Raw genomic sequence first — 17265 nt, 5'->3', positions numbered from 1 at the left:
GTGGGGTCGCAACTCTACCAGTTTGCGGTCCTTCCGTTTGGACTTACTTCAGCACCTCGAGTCTTCACAAAGGTGATGTCAGTTGTTGCAGCACATCTCAGGCGGAAAGGAAAAGCGGTATTCCCTTACCTGGACGATTGGTTGATCAAAGCCAAGTCTCCGGAGTTGGTGCTGCATCACCTGCAGGTGGCAACCCAGTTGTTGTTCGACCTGGGGTTTTCGGTAAACATGCCCAAGTCTCACCTGGAGCCCTCTCAACGCCTCCTGTTCATAGGGGCAGTACTGGATACAACATTGTATCGGGCCTACCCTCAGCCTCAGCGGATTCGGGACATTCAGGCGCTGATTCCAATGTTTTGAAATGGAGCGGATGCCTCCTTGGTCTGTTCGCTTCTTGCATTCTGTTGGTCACTCATGCATGCTGGCATATGAGGGCTTTTCCGTGGTGCCTCCGCAGGCAGTGGTTTCAGCACAAAGGGGATATTGAGGATTCGATAAGGATCTCCAGGGACACTGCAGCGGATCTCCAATGGTGGGCAGTGGACGGCAACCTTTCCCAAGGAAGGCCGTTCTCACTACCACCTCCAGTGGCCACAGTTGTAACGGATGCCTCCACTCTAGGGTGGGGTGCTCATCTGGGGGATCAGGAGATCAAGGGTCATTGGTCTCCAGTGGAACAGATGTTTCATATCAATCTGTTGGAACTGCGGACGATACGTCTGGCTCTCAAGGCCTTCCACCCTTCCCTTCGCAGTCAGTCGGTTGAAGTCCTCACGGACAACACTACCGCGATGTGGTACGTAAACAAGCAGGGAGGAGTAGGGTCGTACCTTCTCTGCAGAGAGGCTCTGCGGCTCTGGTCCTGGGGTCAAGACCATCAGATTTGCTTCATAGCAAATCATTTGGCCGGGGTTCTGAACGTACGTGCGGACAGTCTCAGTCGGCGCTTCTTGGCCGATCACGAGTGGCGCCTCCATCCAGATCTATTCCGGTACATCTTCGAGATGTGGGGGTCTCCGCAAGTAGATCTATTCGCCACTCGGGAGATGCGCACTGTCTGTCGTTCTGCAGTCTCCAGTATCTGTTGCAAGGAGCGTTGGGGGACGCGTTTCAAATACCCTGGGGCGGCCAGTTGCTTTACGCGTTTCCCCCCATTCCCTTGATTCCTCGGGTCCTGAGGAAGATTCGCCAAGACAGAGCCCAAGTCATCTTGGTGGCACCGGATTGGCAGAGAAGGGTGTGGTATACAGACCTCCTACATCTCTCAGTGCCCTCCGCTCCGTCTCCCGCTCAGGGCAGGCTTCCTCTCGCAGTCTCAGGGGCAGGTTCTACACCCCCACCTCCAGAGCTTCCACCTACATGCCTGTAGATTGAACGGGGCAACCTGAGTTCTTTTTCTCTCCCACCGGATGTAGTGGATGATATTCTACCGTCCAGGCGACACTCCACTAAATCCATTTATGCCAATAGGTGGGCTAAATTTGTTAGTTGGTGTAGAGAGAAGCAGAAAGATCCCTTAAAGGCCCACCTTTCCGATGTTTTGTTATTTGCCCTTACTTTGGCAAAGAAAGGCTGTTCAGTAGCTACAGTGAAAGGTTATTTGGCTGCTCTATCGGCTTTTGTTTGTCTCCCGGATCAGCCCTCTTTATTCAAATCTCCGATTGTAAATAGGTTTATTAAGGGCTTTGTAACCGGGCGTCTATTGCCACGGTTATGCATCATCTTCCCGAGCCGACAAGCCCATACCCCCGGGGTACTTGAGAGAGAACCGGCATATCGGAAATGACGTCAGAGGAGGAGTTCCCGGGAGAAGAGACTGAAATAGACGAAGGATGCCGTACTGGGGAGTCTGAGAAGCCGGAAGGAGACTTGCGATCGAAGACCGCGGAGAGGGAGACGCTAGGAGAAACACGAGAGCCGAGAGACGGAGAGACCAGAGAGAGGAAAGCCGCCAACGAGGACTGGAGGAGATTGGAGACCGGCGAACAGCTGTGCGAGGCGCCGAAGAGCTCCAGGGAGATGCCGGGGAAACACGGAAGAAGCCGCCACGTCCCAGGAGGGGCGTGGCATTCTCAGGTATGATCGTACCTCAAGTTTAAATTCCTACCTGAATGGTTACAGGGTGGGAGAAGTCTAGTGGGGGCTGAAGGGAGGACTGGGGAAAGGTGCTTTAAGGAAGGAGAGGTGCTTTGAGGAAAGAGAAAACGATTAACCCACGGACAAGCTGGTTTAAAGAACCATCCAGCTATAAAAATTTACTAAGAGAGAAAGAGAGAGAGAATATTCATGGGGAGGTGAACCCACTATAGAGATAAATTCCCATGCACAACCCTGCACCCCTACCATCCCACTACCCTACTAACCACCTAAAAGCCCCTGAAGCCAACATCTACACTTACCTGTTGTCCCGTTCTTTCTATTTTGGGGAAACCGGTCCATCTCCACGGGGGCGAAGACCCGAGCCTATTCCACCATCGGACGGACAAGGTTCAGATATCCACTCGAACGCCTAGAGGAAGTAAAAACATTACATCACCCTGGTGAACTCACTAGGAACCAAACAAGAAACCCCAGGAAAGATATAAGAAAGAACCTGAAGTACAAATTTTAATAAAGAAATTACTAAACAAACCTGGTGCCTATATAGTTATTACAATATCCATCACATGTAGACCTAGAACCCTTTACAGGCTTATTTAAAAAGTTCCCCCCACGCCTTTTCACATGCCTCAGTGGGATTTAAATCTTCGGTTAACATTTCTGATGGGTTCACCGTTCGAGCCCATACATTCATGTCCTTTAAGGTATTTGATTCTTAAGACGGTATTCCTTGTTGCTATAACTTCTGCTAGGAGGATTGGGGAGCTTCAAGCCCTTTCCGTAAAACCCCCCTTTACCTTGTTTTTTCCTGATAAAGTGGTACTGAAAACAAGGCCGGCTTTCTTGCCAAAAGTTGTCACTCCTTTTCATATGGGACAGGCTATTACCCTTCCTTCTTTCTACCCTCCTCCCCACCCCTCTAAAGAAGAAGAGAGACTCCACCGATTGGACCGTAGAAGGGCTCTCAGTTTTTATATTGAGAGGACAAAAGACTTTCGCCTAGAGGATCAGCTGTTCGTGGGGTATGTTGGTCAGCGGAAGGGCAGAGCAGTCCATAAAAGAGCAATCTCCAGGTGGGACATTCTTTGTATAAAAGTTTGCTAATCACTGGCAAAGAAAGTTCCTCCTGAGGGAATCAGGGCTCACTCCAGCAGGGCTAAGACGGCCACTTCGGCCCTGGCAAGGGGAGTCCCGGTGGTGGACATTTGTAAGGCGGTAACTTGGGCGTCCCTCCACACTTTCGCTAAGCATTACTGCTTAGATTGTGAGGTTCGGAGGGACGGCCATTTTGCGTGATCTGTTTTACAGGATTTCTTGGTGTAATCAGGCGGGCACCCACCTCCGAGTGAGGTACTGCTTTGGGACTCTATTCATAAGGTGAGGAATCCACAGGTAGCTTGTATCCATCAGAAGAACAAGTTACTTACCTTCGGTAACGCTTTTTCTGGTGGATACAATAGCTACCTGTGGATTCCTCACAGTCCCACCCGCCTCCCCGTTGCCTGTCTGATTGCACTAGGATATGTGGTTGTATAGATATATGTATGTATTGATATTTTTCACTGTATATATATATAAATGATGGTTTATGATTATGTTGCATCATGAGGGTGTTATGTATGTATGTATGTGTTGATTGGAGTTGTGGAAGTCGGTTTACACCTGTTCGCCTCAAAGGCACGTAAAAAATGGGTGAAACTGACGTCAGCACGCCGACGAGGTGGAGAGCTAGGAAGAGAACTTTCTCTCGTAGGGGATTTCCATGATAGTCATAAGCATTGAATAGTTCCGCGCGCCTGCGGGGACCCCGGAGCACTGATGTGAAGTATATTCTTAAGTGCAAACACCAGCCGTTTAAAGAAAAGGTCTGTCAAAAAACACTTAAGAATAACATTGTGCAGCCTATGTGAACAGCTACACATGCCAAATTGTTGAAAAGAAAATCAATAGTAGTGTAAATTCATGTTCAAACACCTATTTATTCTAGAAATGTAATAACAAATACATTCTCATACTTTATTTACACCTCTGATGAGAATAAAACAATGCAGGGCAGTGTAGCCCATAGGCTGCCATTATACAGAATGTAAATAGAGCTGTGCCTTTAAGAAAAGTAAAGTCTTCCTGTTTCCCATCATGCACAGCAAAAGGCAGTTGCCTCAGTTCTTTTTTCCGGCTCCTGCTGACAGGACCCTGAAGCATTGAGCTCTACCTCACAAAAGCTTTTGTGACAGAAATTCATTGAAATATCTTCTGAATTTCATTTTCACTCGACGTTTTTACCTTTGAGTGATCATTTTCTACTGATTTCTGTTAAATTCTGACAGAATTTTGAGGTTTTTCTAGTTAGAAATGCCTTCACTTTTTGATAAATGTCCTTCTTGTGGAAGAAAGAAGGCTAAAACAGATTCACATAGGGTCTGTATAATTTGTCTTCCATCCAGCCACAAACCGGAGTCGTGTGACATCTGTAAAACCTTCTCTAGAAGAACCCTTCGTGACAGAGAGAAGATCCGACTCCAGGCGAAAGAGGACAGGAGAAAAAGTGGCCATTCCACTACAGAGCGAGGAGAAGGTCAGACTTCTACCAGGGCTCAACCTGTTTCCTCCATGACTCCTTCCAGACTTGCTGAAAAACGACTTAGATCTCCGACGACGTCGAGAGCGTCGACGTCGAAGCAGGGAACGGCGCCAACATGTTCGCCGTCGAGGAGTGCTTCGCCGGCGAGAAAACGACATCGTTCGCCGTCGACAGCTATTTCGCCGTCGAGGCGGCGAAGACACCCGACGTCGAGAGGATCTGGGTCGCCGTCGACACGGCGAACACAGTCCACGCCAAGGAGATCCGAGTCGGGCTCGCCGTCGACACGGCGAGGGAGATCGCCGTCGAGAGAGAGTGTTCGCCGTCGGAGGCGTTCACCGTCACTGCACCGACGTCGAGGTTCGTCGTCGAGAGGTTCTCAACGGCGAGACGAGTCGACGTCTAGAGGCACTCGGCGTCACCGCAGTTCGATGTCGAGGAGTGCTTCGACGTCGAGAAGACCATCTAAGAGGCCTAGAAGGGTTTATACAACCTCAGAATCCTCGGCCTCGCTTATCCTACTTCCAGCATCACCACAGCTCTCACAAAGGCAGTCGCCTTTACCACAGACGCCGGTAACACCTACGGCTCCTCTTCCGGCGCCTCCTCCAGAACCTGTTCCGAGGACTCCAACGCGATCTGCAGGGCGTTCTGGTTATTCCTCGAGACGTACATCTACCTCAAGGCACCGTCGTCAATCACATCATGGACATTCTTCATCGTCCACACGAGACTACTCTCCAACCTTATCAGACTCACCATCCCCAAGAGTGTCTCCCATAGATGATGTCAACACATTTCAGGAGGTCTTAGTGAGAGGGGCAACCAAGCTGAATATCCCGCTAGCAGCTCCAGCCCAATCGACATCAGTAATCTTTGAGACCTTGCATCAAAGGACATCTTCACGACCTTTACTTCCGCTGGTTCCGGGTCTTATTGAACCGGCAATGGACATTTTTCTCACGCCGGCTACAACAAAGTCTGCTCCTTCCAGACTCATTAAAAAGTACCGTCCACCGGAGCAAGATCCTCTATTCTTGAGGTCGGACCCAGTACCAGACTCGGTAGTTATAGTGGCAGCAAAGAAATCGCATTCGACGTCACCGTCTTCCTCTGCTCCCCCAGACAAAGAAAGCAGAAAGATCGATGCTGCAGGAAGAAAAGTATGCTCGACGGCATCTATCACCATGAAAGCAGCTAGTGCCACTGCTTTATTAGGGAGATATGATCGATCCCTCTGGGACTCTATACTACAGTTCTCAGAGCATCTCCCTAGGGACAAAAGGGAAGATTTCCTAGAGGTCGTGAGCGAGGGAGCAATGGTTTCTAACCAGATCATAAGTGCTGCGGCAGATGCTTCAACTCTATCCGCACATAACTATGCTCATGGTATAGCGCTCAGGAGACATGCATGGCTGCGGCTTACATCGCTTAAACCCGAAGCACAGCAGAGGATACAGAACCTGCCTTTCTCAGGCTCCACTTTATTCGGCTCTCATGCCGATGATGAGATGGCCAGAATGAAGTCGGAGCTGGATACCTTAAAAACGGTAGGCATAGAGCGACCTAAAGAACAGCGAAAGGGATTCCGCCCATATCAAAGAAGACTGTTCACCCACAGGTATCAGGCTCCACATTGGTCGTCTTCACGCCCTCAGCAACAGCAGCAGCAGCAGCATCAGAGGGGCTTCTCCAGAAAGTCGACAAGGGGTCGTTCAACACCTCAGACCCAGACACCTCGACAAACTCCCACGTCTAGGCCCTGAATCTTTGCTTCCCCCTCCTCCGTTACCCACTCCGGTAGGGGGAAGTATCTCAAATCATCTAGACGAGTGGCTACGCATCACAACAGACGCCTGGGTATTGAATATTGTGAGACATGGTTACGCTCTCAGATTCACCAGTTCTCCACCATCTGTTCCACCCAAAACAGCCAACCACCATCTCGAAGCTCTGCAGTTAGAGGTCAATATCCTATTGCAAAAAAGAGCCATAGAACCCGTTCCCATCAGCCAACATGGGAAGGGGATTTATTCGAGATATTTCCTTGTACAGAAAAAAGACAAACAAGAGTTTCGTCCCATCTTAGATCTGAGGACAGCAAACAAATGGATTCGCAAAGAAAAATTCAGGATGTTAGCCTTACACCAAATTTACCCACATTTACGTCAGGGCGACTGGCTATGTGCGATAGATCTTTGCGACGCTTACTTCCATATCCCAGTAGCCAAGAAACATCGAAAATTCCTAAGGTTCACTGTCGGAAAACGCCATTACCAATTTGCAGTTCTACCGTTCGGCCTAAAATCAGCGCCAAGGACTTTTTCCAAATGCATGGCGGTAGTAGCCGCCCACTTGAGGAAACAGCGAATATTCGTCTATCCCTATCTAGACGATTGGCTCATAAAGGCCTCCAGCTATCTCGAGGCACAGCAGCATTTCGAATGGACTCTACAACTGCTACAAAAACTTGGTCTTCAAGTCAATCTTCTGAAATCAACAGCAACACCTGTTCAGAGGTTGCATTACTTAGGGGCCATTGTAGATACCAAGCTAGGAAAGGTGTTTCCTTCGGAGGAACGACGGTTATCGATTCTCCAAAAGTGCAAACAACTGCAGGAAAGACCTCAAGCCACTGCAAGAATAATAGCTTCTCTACTGGGCTCGATGGCGTCTTGTATCCATCTGGTTCCCAATGCTCGTCTCCATATGAGACCATTGCAGGAAAATCTAGAGGATCAGTGGTGTCAACTGAGGGACGATTGGGAGAACAAAGTCCTGCTGTCTCCTCACACCCTACAATCCCTCAAGTGGTGGTGTTTGCCCAGCAATCTCTTGGTGGGGATTCCGTTCCAACAACGACCTCCATCTCAAACCATCGTAACAGATGTTTCACTGCTCGGATGGGGGGCGCACATGGAACATCTTCGAGTCCAAGGCGAGTGGTCACAGAAAGAGAGTCTCTATCACATCAATCTGCTGGAACTTCGCGCAGTCCACCTTGCGCTCAAAGCCTTCCTTCCCTCTCTGAGAACGGAAACTCTCCTTCTTCAGACAGACAACGTGGCCACTATGTACTACGTGAACAAACAAGGAGGCACCAGGTCCAGAATTTTATCCAGAGAGGCCCAGACAATCTGGCATTGGCTTCTAGCCAGGAACCTGTCGCTAGTGGCAACTCACCTGCCCGGCATCCAGAATGTTCAAGCGGATGCCCTCAGTCGGGTAATAAGCGAGAACCACGAATGGGTACTATACGACGACGTCGTTCATTCCATTTTCGCACTCTGGGGTACCCCTTCTACAGACCTATTCGCAACCCCAGAAAACAAAAAATGCCAAAACTTCGCCTCCAGATATTACCATCCAGGGACACTGGGGAATGCCCTATGGATAAGCTGGTCAGGGGCATTTCTTTACGCCTTTCCACCGCTTCCCCTGATTCCGGCAGTTCTCCAGAAGCTGTCCAATGCTCAGACCAAAATGATCCTAATTGCTCCGGAGTGGCCACGCCAGTGGTGGTTCCCAGACCTTCTTCACCGGTCACTCAAACCACACATCAGGCTACCATATCGCCCGGACCTTCTCACGAAGTTCAGAGGGCAGATATCTCATCCCAACCCCTCATCGTTGAGTTTGGCAGCATGGCTCCTGAGCTAGTGCAATATGGACATTTGAACTTACCTCAGGACTGTATGGAAATTCTGAGGGAAGCAAAACGCCCTTCCACACGATCAGCCTATGCAAGCAAGTGGAAGAGATTCTGCATTTGGTGTTTACACAACAACATTGACCCGGTTTCTTGTGGAGAACAATCTATCTTACCATACTTGTTAAGTTTGGCAAAATCGGGCTTACAACTGTCGTCAATAAAAGTTCACTTGGCGGCGATAACAGCATACAGAAAGAGTCCTTCACAAACTTCCTTTTTTCGGATTCCGATTATTAAGGATTTCCTAGAAGGTTTAAAAAAGGTTTTTCCTCCCATTAGAAAGCCTTCTCCTCCATGGGAACTGAACGTTGTCTTATCACGTCTGATGCTGCCGCCATTCGAGCCGATACACAAGGCATCGCTGCAGCATCTCACATGGAAAGCTGCTTTTCTGGTGGCAATCACTTCAGCGCGTAGGGTCAGCGAAATCCAGGCCCTTTGCGCTCAGGAACCCTACACGGTTTTTCATTCTGCAAAAGTGGTAATGAGAACTCATCCAAAATTTCTACCTAAGGTAGTCTCCGACTTCCATGTGAACCAAACAATTTCATTACCGACTTTCTTTCAGAATCCAGCTACTCCTGCTGAGAGAACTCTGCACTCTCTGGATGTAAAGAGAGTATTGAAATTTTACTTGGACAGGACAAAAAGCTTACGAAAATCACAACAGCTTTTTATTAACTGGCCCAATCAGAACAGGTTTGGGCACATCTAAACAATCTTTATCCAGGTGGATTGTTTCATGTATAATGTTATGTTATCAGTTAGCAAACAAATCCCTTGGTGGTAGACCAAAAGCCCACTCGACCAGAGGGAAAGCAGCTACTGTAGCCTTGATGAGAAATGTCCCTTTGGCAGAAATATGCAAGGCTGCCACTTGGAGGTCGGTCCATACCTTTACTAAGCATTACTGCCTTGATACAGACGCTAGGGCAGATGCTCAGGTTGGACAGGCTTTGCTCAAGAATTTGTTTGCATGATTCATGTTTTTCTCAGTATTCTTATATCGACTCCACCGCGGTTATGGGGATGGGCTTGCTACTCTATTCAATGCTTATGACTATACATGGAAATCCCCTACGAGAGAAGGAATGGTTTCTTACCTGTAACTCCAGTTCTCTCGTAGGGGTATTTCCATGATAGTCATAAGCAACCCTCCCTCCTCCCCGGTGGAGTTCACATAGAAAAAGTTGCCATAAATATGGTTGATGTTGGTACTCCAACAAAGCTTGTTCCAGGTTAAAAGCCTTCAAAAAGAACTGAGGCAACTGCCTGTTGCTGTGCATGATGGGATACAGGAAGACTTTGCTTTCTTAAAGGCACAGCTCTATTTACATTCTATATAATGGCAGCCTATGGGCTACACTGCCCTGCATTGTTTTATTCTCATCAGAGGTGTAAATAAAGTATGAGAATGTATTTGTTATTACATTTCTAGAATAAATAGGTGTTTGAACATGAATTTACACTACTATTGATTTTCTTTTTAACAATTTGGCCTGTGTAGCTGTTCACATAGGCTGCACAATGTTATTCTTAATTGTTTTTTGACAGACCTTTTATTCAAACGGCTGGTGTTTGCACTTAATAATATACTTCACATCAGTGCTCCGGGGTCCCCGCAGGCGCGCGGAACTATTCAATGCTTATGACTATCATGGAAATACCCCTACGAGAGAACTGGAGTTACAGGTAAGAAACCATTCCTTCCTTCCAAAAGTAAGACAGTGTGTAAAAAAAGACATCTATTTGAGAAATACCCTGTAATTCACATGCTAGTATGTGCACCCCGGAATTCAGAGATGTGCAGATAACCACTGCTTCTCAACACCTTACCTTGTGCCCATTTTGGAAATACAAGGGTTTACTTGATACCTGTTTTTCACTCTTTGTTTTTCAGCAAATGAATTGCTGTATACCCGGTATAGAATGAAAACCGATTGCAAGGTGCAGCTCATTTATTGGCTCTGGGTACCTAGGGTTGTTGATGAACCTACAAGCCCTATATGTCCCCGCATCCAGAAAAATCCAGCAGACGTAACAGTATATTGCTTTTAAAAATCTGACATCGCAGGAAAAAGTTACAGAGGAAAACGTGGAGAAAATGGCAGTTTTTCTCTCCTCAATTTCAATACTTTTTTTTTCAGCTGTTATTTTCTGTAGGAAAACCTTGTAGGATCTACACAAATGACCCCTTGCTGAATTCAGAATTTTGTCCAATTTTCAGAAATGTTTTGCTTTCCGGGATCCAGCATTGGTTTCACACCCATTTCTTTCACCAACTGGAAAGAGGCTAAAAGCACAAAAAATTGTGAAAATGGGGACTGTCCCAGTAAAATGCCAACATTGAGTTTAAAAATGTGGTTTTCTGATTCAAATCTGCTTTTTCCTGAAAGTTGGGAAGATTGTGATTTTAGCACCGCATACCCTTTGTTGATGCCATATTAAACTGTGTTTTTCTAACGTGCAATGTGCTGTTTTCCTGAAGGACACGAAGCTGTACTTTTCCAGAAGCTAGAGATATGTGTGTAGCCGTAGTAAATTCTTTCTCATGGGATTCGACTTGCTCAAGGAGACATTCTTGCTGAATGCAACAGTGTAATTCGTAACAGGTACAAGGATGTCTAGACTAGCAGAAGACAATGGGACTACTGACTGGAGCGTAAAGTGTAACTTTCTTACCTGACATTCCTACCGATGAAGACGTCAACAACGTGGGCCAATCAAATGCATGAGTACTGTGTTTTGTGGAAAATTCTAGAAAGGCGCATGGAGAATTATTGGACAGAGATAATGATGCATCAAAATTAATTCAATGAGGAATAAAGGGCTAGTTCGACTGTTTTGATATAACCGCAGGACCCGAGAAGAAATCAGCCGTTATTGGGACACTTTTTGCCACTATTCCTTGAGACTTTGCTGTTCTGATATCTTAACCATCCTCTATTATATCCTTACCTGATACTTACTTCTCCTCCATATGAGGGGAGTGCCTTATTCTTAGTTATGCCATATTAAGACTTTGCCCTGTCCTGTCCTTGCTGATGCTGAATCGACTGATGTCATGAGGACGAAGACTAACGGTGATTGCTGATTCGTTGGAGGGGTAACTATCTAATGATAATTGTAATTGTCGGTTTGCCTTTTCTTTCTAGGTACCAACTGCTCTTTTGATAGAGGCCATAGCTAGATGTTTTCCAAATTTGTGTTTGCTAAATTGTTTTGCATGAAGCCCAACATGCTGATGCTAATTCGAGGTTAGTTAAGGAGGTTCACTAAAATCTGACCCAAATAGACAAATGACTGGGTTCTTGCTTTCTTGAATCTTGCACAACTGAGACTTTGCTAAATTGCTTCTTCTCTCGTAGGGGATTTCCATGATAGTCATAAGCATTGAATAGTTCCGCGCGCCTGCGGGGACCCCGGAGCACTGATGTGAAGTATATTCTTAAGTGCAAACACCAGCCGTTTAAAGAAAAGGTCTGTCAAAAAACACTTAAGAATAACATTGTGCAGCCTATGTGAACAGCTACACAGGCCAAATTGTTGAAAAGAAAATCAATAGTAGTGTAAATTCATGTTCAAACACCTATTTATTCTAGAAATGTAATAACAAATACATTCTCATACTTTATTTACACCTCTGATGAGAATAAAACAATGCAGGGCAGTGTAGCCCATAGGCTGCCATTATACAGAATGTAAATAGAGCTGTGCCTTTAAGAAAAGCAAAGTCTTCCTGTTTCCCATCATGCACAGCAAAAGGCAGTTGCCTCAGTTCTTTTTTCCGGCTCCTGCTGACAGGACCCTGAAGCATTGAGCTCTACCTCACAAAAGCTTTTGTGACAGAAATTCATTGAAATATCTTCTGAATTTCATTTTCACTCGACGTTTTTACCTTTGAGTGATCATTTTCTACTGATTTCTGTTAAATTCTGACAGAATTTTGAGGTTTTTCTAGTTAGAAATGCCTTCACTTTTTGATAAATGTCCTTCTTGTGGAAGAAAGAAGGCTAAAACAGATCCACATAGGGTCTGTATAATTTGTCTTCCATCCAGCCACAAACCGGAGTCGTGTGACATCTGTAAAACCTTCTCTAGAAGAACCCTTCGTGACAGAGAGAAGATCCGACTCCAGGCGAAAGAGGACAGGAGAAAAAGTGGCCATTCCACTACAGAGCGAGGAGAAGGTCAGACTTCTACCAGGGCTCAACCTGTTTCCTCCATGACTCCTTCCAGACCTGCTGAAAAACGACATAGATCTCCGACGACGTCGAGAGCGTCGACGTCGAAGCAGGGAACGGCGCCAACATGTTCGCCGTCGAGGAGTGCTTCGCCGGCGAGAAAACGACATCGTTCGCCGTCGACAGCTATTTCGCCGTCGAGGCGGCGAAGACACCCGACGTCGAGAGGATCTGGGTCGCCGTCGACACGGCGAACACAGTCCACGCCAAGGAGATCCGAGTCGGGCTCGCCGTCGACACGGCGAGGGAGATCGCCGTCGAGAGAGAGTGTTCGCCGTCGGAGGCGTTCACCGTCACTGCACCGACGTCGAGGTTCGTCGTCGAGAGGTTCTCAACGGCGAGACGAGTCGACGTCTAGAGGCACTCGGCGTCACCGCAGTTCGATGTCGAGGAGTGCTTCGACGTCGAGAAGACCATCTAAGAGGCCTAGAAGGGTTTATACAACCTCAGAATCCTCGGCCTCGCTTATCCTACTTCCAGCATCACCACAGCTCTCACAAAGGCAGTCGCCTTTACCACAGACGCCGGTAACACCTACGGCTCCTCTTCCGGCGCCTCCTCCAGAACCTGTTCCGAGGACTCCAACGCGATCTGCAGGGCGTTCTGGTTATTCCTCGAGACGTACATCTACCTCAAGGCACCGTCGTCAATCACATCATGGACATTCTTCATCGTCCACACGAGACTACTCTCCAACCTTATCAGACTCACCATCCCCAAGAGTGTCTCCCATAGATGATGTCAACACATTTCAGGAGGTCTTAGTGAGAGGGGCAACCAAGCTGAATATCCCGCTAGCAGCTCCAGCCCAATCGACATCAGTAATCTTTGAGACCTTGCATCAAAGGACATCTTCACGACCTTTACTTCCACTGGTTCCGGGTCTTATTGAACCGGCAATGGACATTTTTCTCACGCCGGCTACAACAAAGTCTGCTCCTTCCAGACTCATTAAAAAGTACCGTCCACCAGAACAAGATCCTCTATTCTTGAGGTCGGACCCAGTACCAGACTCGGTAGTTATAGTGGCAGCGAAGAAATCGCATTCGACGTCACCGTCTTCCTCTGCTCCCCCAGACAAAGAAAGCAGAAAGATCGATGCTGCAGGAAGAAAAGTATGCTCGACGGCATCTATCACCATGAAAGCAGCCAGTGCCACTGCTTTATTAGGGAGATATGATCGATCCCTCTGGGACTCTATACTACAGTTCTCAGAGCATCTCCCTAGGGACAAAAGGGAAGATTTCCTAGAGGTCGTGAGCGAGGGAGCAATGGTTTCTAACCAGATCATAAGTGCTGCGGCAGATGCTTCAACTCTATCCGCACATAACTATGCTCATGGTATAGCGCTCAGGAGACATGCATGGCTGCGGCTTACATCGCTTAAACCCGAAGCACAGCAGAGGATACAGAACCTGCCTTTCTCAGGCTCCACTTTATTCGGCTCTCATGCCGATGATGAGATGGCCAGAATGAAGTCGGAGCTGGATACCTTAAAAGCGGTAGGCATAGAGCGACCTAAAGAACAGCGAAAGGGATTCCGCCCATATCAAAGAAGACTGTTCACCCACAGGTATCAGGCTCCACATTGGTCGTCTTCACGCCCTCAGCAACAGCAGCAGCATCAGAGGGGCTTCTCCAGAAAGTCGACAAGGGGTCGTTCAACACCTCAGACCCAGACACCTCGACAAACTCCCACGTCTAGGCCCTGAATCTTTGCTTCCCCCTCCTCCGTTACCCACTCCGGTAGGGGGAAGTATCTCAAATCATCTAGACGAGTGGCTACGCATCACAACAGACGCCTGGGTATTGAATATTGTGAGACATGGTTACGCTCTCAGATTCACCAGTTCTCCACCATCTGTTCCACCCAAAACAGCCAACCACCATCTCGAAGCTCTGCAGTTAGAGGTCAATATCCTATTGCAAAAAAGAGCCATAGAACCCGTTCCCATCAGCCAACATGGGAAGGGGATTTATTCGAGATATTTCCTTGTACAGAAAAAAGACAAACAAGAGTTTCGTCCCATCTTAGATCTGAGGACAGCAAACAAATGGATTCGCAAAGAAAAATTCAGGATGTTAGCCTTACACCAACTTTACCCACATTTACGTCAGGGCGACTGGCTATGTGCGATAGATCTTTGCGACGCTTACTTCCATATCCCAGTAGCCAAGAAACATCGAAAATTCCTAAGGTTCACTGTCGGAAAACGCCATTACCAATTTGCAGTTCTACCGTTCGGCCTAAAATCAGCGCCAAGGACTTTTTCCAAATGCATGGCGGTAGTAGCCGCCCACTTGAGGAAACAGCGAATATTCGTCTATCCCTATCTAGACGATTGGCTCATAAAGGCCTCCAGCTATCTCGAGGCACAGCAGCATTTCGAATGGACTCTACAACTGCTACAAAAACTTGGTCTTCAAGTCAATCTTCTGAAATCAACAGCAACACCTGTTCAGAGGTTGCATTACTTAGGGGCCATTGTAGATACCAAGCTAGGAAAGGTGTTTCCTTCGGAGGAACGACGGTTATCGATTCTCCAAAAGTGCAAACAACTGCAGGAAAGACCTCAAGCCACTGCAAGAATAATAGCTTCTCTACTGGGCTCGATGGCGTCTTGTATCCATCTGGTTCCCAATGCTCGTCTCCATATGAGACCATTGCAGGAAAATCTAGAGGATCAGTGGTGTCAACTGAGGGACGATTGGGAGAACAAAGTCCTGCTGTCTCCTCACACCCTACAATCCCTCAAGTGGTGGTGTTTGCCCAGCAATCTCTTGGTGGGGATTCCGTTCCAACAACGACCTCCATCTCAAACCATCGTAACAGATGCGTCACTGCTCGGATGGGGGGCGCACATGGAACATCTTCGAGTCCAAGGCGAGTGGTCACAGAAAGAGAGTCTCTATCACATCAACCTGCTGGAACTTCGCGCAGTCCACCTTGCGCTCAAAGCCTTCCTTCCCTCTCTGAGAACGGAAACTCTCCTTCTTCAGACAGACAACGTGGCCACTATGTACTACGTGAACAAACAAGGAGGCACCAGGTCCAGAATTTTATCCAGAGAGGCCCAGACAATCTGGCATTGGCTTCTAGCCAGGAACCTGTCGCTAGTGGCAACTCACCTGCCCGGCATCCAGAATGTTCAAGCGGATGCCCTCAGTCGGGTAATAAGCGAGAACCACGAATGGGTACTACACGACGACGTCGTTCATTCCATTTTCGCACTCTGGGGTACCCCTTCTACAGACCTATTCGCAACCCCAGAAAACAAAAAATGCCAAAACTTCGCCTCCAGATATTACCATCCAGGGACACTGGGGAATGCCCTATGGATAAGCTGGTCAGGGGCATTTCTTTACGCCTTTCCACCGCTTCCCCTGATTCCGGCAGTTCTCCAGAAGCTGTCCAATGCTCAGACCAAAATGATCCTAATTGCTCCGGAGTGGCCACGCCAGTGGTGGTTCCCAGACCTTCTTCACCGGTCACTCAAACCACACATCAGGCTACCATATCGCCCGGACCTTCTCACGAAGTTCAGAGGGCAGATATCTCATCCCAACCCCTCATCGTTGAGTTTGGCAGCATGGCTCCTGAGCTAGTGCAATATGGACATTTGAACTTACCTCAGGACTGTATGGAAATTCTGAGGGAAGCAAAACGCCCTTCCACACGATCAGCCTATGCAAGCAAGTGGAAGAGATTCTGCATTTGGTGTTTACACAACAACATTGACCCGGTTTCTTGTGGAGAACAATCTATCTTACCATACTTGTTAAGTTTGGCAAAATCGGGCTTACAACTGTCGTCAATAAAAGTTCACTTGGCGGCGATAACAGCATACAGAAAGAGTCCTTCACAAACTTCCTTTTTTCGGATTCCGATTATTAAGGATTTCCTAGAAGGTTTAAAAAAGGTTTTTCCTCCCATTAGAAAGCCTTCTCCTCCATGAGAACTGAACGTTGTCTTATCACATCTGATTGTGCCGCCATTCGAGCCGATACACAAGGCATCGCTGCAGCATCTCACATGGAAAGCTGCTTTTCTGGTGGCAATCACTTCAGCGCGTAGGGTCAGCGAAATCCAGGCCCTTTGCGCTCAGGAACCCTACACGGTTTTTCATTCTGCAAAAGTGGTAATGAGAACTCATCCAAAATTTCTACCTAAGGTAGTCTCCGACTTCCATGTGAACCAAACAATTTCATTACCGACTTTCTTTCAGAATCCAGCTACTCCTGCTGAGAGAACTCTGCACTCTCTGGATGTAAAGAGAGTATTGAAATTTTACTTGGACAGGACAAAAAGCTTACGAAAATTACAACAGCTTTTTATTAACTATGGCCCAATCAGAACAGGTTTGGGCACATCTAAACAATCTTTATCCAGGTGGATTGTTTCATGTATAATGTTATGTTATCAGTTAGCAAACAAATCCCTTGGTGGTAGACCAAAAGCCCACTCGACCAGAGGGAAAGCAGCTACTGTAGCCTTGATGAGAAATGTCCCTTTGGCAGAAATATGCAAGGCTGCCACTTGGAGGTCGGTCCATACCTTTACTAAGCATTACTGCCTTGATACAGACGCTAGGGCAGATGCTCAGGTTGGACAGGCTTTGCTCAAGAAT

General features: G+C 47.4%; 1 long non-coding RNA gene across 2 annotated transcripts in view; it reads right to left on the bottom strand.

Moving 5' to 3' along the window:
* Positions 1 to 17265, bottom strand: part of LOC138250446 (uncharacterized) — a 50448-nt gene that overhangs the window by 15192 nt on the left and 17991 nt on the right. For both annotated transcript variants that reach the window (XR_011194966.1, XR_011194964.1), the window contains exon 2: positions 2400 to 2509. This is a non-coding gene — a long non-coding RNA (uncharacterized lncRNA). The remainder of the gene's footprint in view (positions 1 to 2399; positions 2510 to 17265) is intronic.

The sequence above is a fragment of the Pleurodeles waltl genome, chromosome 1_2 (genome assembly GCF_031143425.1).
Source record: "Pleurodeles waltl isolate 20211129_DDA chromosome 1_2, aPleWal1.hap1.20221129, whole genome shotgun sequence".
Taxonomy (NCBI): domain Eukaryota; kingdom Metazoa; phylum Chordata; class Amphibia; order Caudata; family Salamandridae; genus Pleurodeles; species Pleurodeles waltl.
This window is presented reverse-complemented; position numbering and strand designations above follow the sequence as displayed.